Genomic DNA, 3,329 nt, shown 5'->3' on the forward strand with positions numbered 1-3,329 from the left:
ATAATTGTTACAAGTTCCTGTTGGATTATCTCCTTTGTTATTATATAGTGTCCTTTCTTGCCTCTTGTCATGGTCATTGTTTTAAAGTCTACATATATTGAATTTAAGAAACAAAAGATGAACATAGGGGAAGGGGGGGGAAGAGAGGAGGGGAAACCATAAGAGACTCTTAACTACAGAGAAAAACTGAGGGTTGATGGAGGGAGGTTGGTGGTGGATGGGCTAGGTAGGTGATGCATATTAGGAAGGCACTTGTTATGATGAGCACTGGTATTAATATATAAGTGATGAATCACTAATTCTTCTAAAACCAATATTATACTAAATTTTAACTAACTAGAATTTAAATAAAAACTTGAGTGTGTCTGGGTGGCTCAGTCAATTAAGTATCCTTGCTTTTTTTTGTCATAGATTATGTCATTGTGTCATAGATTTTGTCATTGATTTTATAAGCATGAGATTATTTCTGGGCTTTCTATTCTGTTCCATTCAATTGTTACAGGTACTAGTCAAAAGTCTTTGCTACTGGCTCCATACAAAGTATTATTTTTTAAAGATTTATTTATTTATTTTTAATTTATTTTTATTTATTTATTTAATTTATTTATTAAAGATTTATTTATTTATTTGAGTGGAGGGAGAGAGAGCATGAGCACAGACAGAAAGAGAAGCAGACTCCCTGCTGAGCAGAAAGCCCAATGTGGGGCTCAATCCCAGGACCATGAGATCATGGTCTTGATCTTGAGATCATGACTTGAGCCAAAGGCAGACACTTAACTGACTGAGCAACCCAGGCGGCCCACAAATTATTATTATTTCTTCCACTTTTGTGAAAAATGATGTTAGTACTTTGATAAGGATTTCATTAAATCTCTAAATTGATTTGGGTTATATAAACACATTAACAATACTGATTCTTAAAATTATAAATGAGAAACAAAACAAAACAAAACAAAAAAACAATACTGATTCTTACAATCCATGAGCACTGAATATCTTTCCATTTGTGTCATCTTCAGTTTTTTTCATTAACGTTTTATAGTTTTCAATGTACAGGTTTTTCAGTTCCCTGGTTAATTGTCTTCCTAGGTATTTTGTGTTTGTGTGCAATTCTAAATGGAATTGTTTTCTTAATTTCATTTTGTGCTACTTTGTTGTTAGTGTATAGAAACAATAATGATTTCTGGGTATTAATTTTGAATCCTGCAACTTTACTGAATTCATTTAGTACTTTTAATATTTTTCTGGTGCAGTGTTTAGAATATTCTCTTTTTTTTTAGATTTTATCTAAATTTAAGTTAGTTAACATATAGTGTATTAGTACTTTCAGAGGTAAAGTTTAGTGATTCATCAGTTCCATATAACACCCAGTGATCATTAATTACATCAAGTGCCCTCCTTAATGTCCATAACCTAATTCCCCCATCTCCCCACATCCCTCCAGCATCCCTGTTTTATCCCTATAGTTAAGGGTCTCTTATGGTTTGTCTTTCTCTGTTTTTATCTTATTTTATTTTTCCTACCCTCCCCTTATGTTCATCTGTTTTTTTTTCCCTTAAATTCTACATATAAGTGAAATCATATGGTATTTGTCTTTCTGACTTATTTTGCTAAGCATAATACTCTCTAGCTCCATCCATGTCATTGCAAATGGCAAGATTTCATTCTTTTTTATGCCTGAGTAATATTGCACTTCTGCGTTTATTGAAATAATCATTTTTTAATCTTTTGTTTTGTAGATGTGTTGTAATCTGTTGATTGATTTGTGAATATTGAACCACTCTTGCATCCATGGAAGAAAACTCAGTTAATCATGGTAAATATTTTTTTTAATATATTGTTGAATGTTGTTAGCTAATATTTTATTGAGGATTTTTGAACCTATGTTCATTAGGGATATTGACCTGTGGGATTTATCAATTTTGTTTACTTTTTCAATAAGTCAGGTCTTAGTTTCATTGATCTTTTCTATTGTTTGTTTTGTTTTGTTTTAGTCTCTATGTCATTTATTTGTGCTATAATATTCATTATTTTCTTTTTTAAGATTTTATTTATTCATTTGAGAGAGATAGAGAGAGAGAGAAAAGGGAGAGAGTACACATGCAAGGGGAGAGGAAAACAGAGAGAAGTAGACTCCCCACTGAGCTGGAAGCCCAATGTGGGACTCTATTCCAAGACCTGGAGATCATAACCTGAGATGAAGGCAGGCACTTAACCATCTGAGCCACCAAGATGACTCAATCTTTATTATTTTCTTCCTTCTACTCATCTTGGGATTTTTTTTTTTTTTAGTTCCTTTAGGTATAACATTAGATTGCTTATTTGATCATTTTATTTTTTTAAAGATTTTATTTATTTATTTGACAGAGAGAGAGAGATCACAAACAGGCAGAGAGGCAGGCAGAGAGAAAGGGGGAAGCAGGCCCCCCGCTGAGCAAAAAGCCTGATGTGGGGCTCGTTCCCAGGACCCTGAGATCATGACCTGAGCCAAAGGCAGAGGCTTAACCCACTGAGCCACCCAGGCACCCCTGATCATTTTATTTTTTGAAGTAGGCCTGTATTGCTATATATTTTCCTCTTAAAATATCTGTTACTGAATTTGAAAGAGTTTTGATCATTGTGTTTTCATTTTCCTTCCTTCCATGTATTTTTTTTTAATTTCTCATTTGATTTCTTTGTTGATCCATTTTGTTGTTTAGCAACATGATTAGCCCCTATATGTTTCTGTTTTTCCAGCATTTTTCTTGTTATTGAGTTCTACATTTATACTGTTGTGGATTGAAATGACACATGGTACTTTTTTAGGCAAGACAGCAGAGGAGTAGGAGACCTAAATTTTGTCTGGTCCCAAGAATTCAGCTGGATAGTTATTAAACCACTCTGAACACTACAAACTCAACAGGATATCGAAGAAAAGAATAGCAGCAGTTCTATGAACAGAAAAACGACTACTTTATGGAAGGCAGGACAAGCAGAGAAATGAATCCAAAGATATATGGGAAGACAGACTGCAAGGGGAGGGGACAACTCCAGGCAAGTGGTAGACCAACAGAACACAAAATCGTAACTTTTAGAAGTCTGCTCCACAGAGGAACATCGCTCCAGAGACTAAACAGGAGTGGAGCCCTCACTGGGACAGTGTGGTCTCAGGACCCTTGGGATTATAGAAAGGTGAGAGGAGTCTGAGTGTTGCAGAGCTCCCAGGTATTGGAGCAGGAAAGCCAGCTGCAAAGACGAAGCTGAGGAGTGGACTTTCAGGTCGGGATTGCCATAAACTGTGATCTCCAGCATGATCAGGCCACTGGTCTTTGAGTAGGAACCCCACAAGT

The sequence above is a fragment of the Enhydra lutris genome, unplaced genomic scaffold (assembly GCF_002288905.1).
Source record: "Enhydra lutris kenyoni isolate GAN:26980312 unplaced genomic scaffold, ASM228890v2 scaffoldscaffold79, whole genome shotgun sequence".
Classification (NCBI taxonomy): Eukaryota; Metazoa; Chordata; class Mammalia; order Carnivora; family Mustelidae; genus Enhydra; species Enhydra lutris.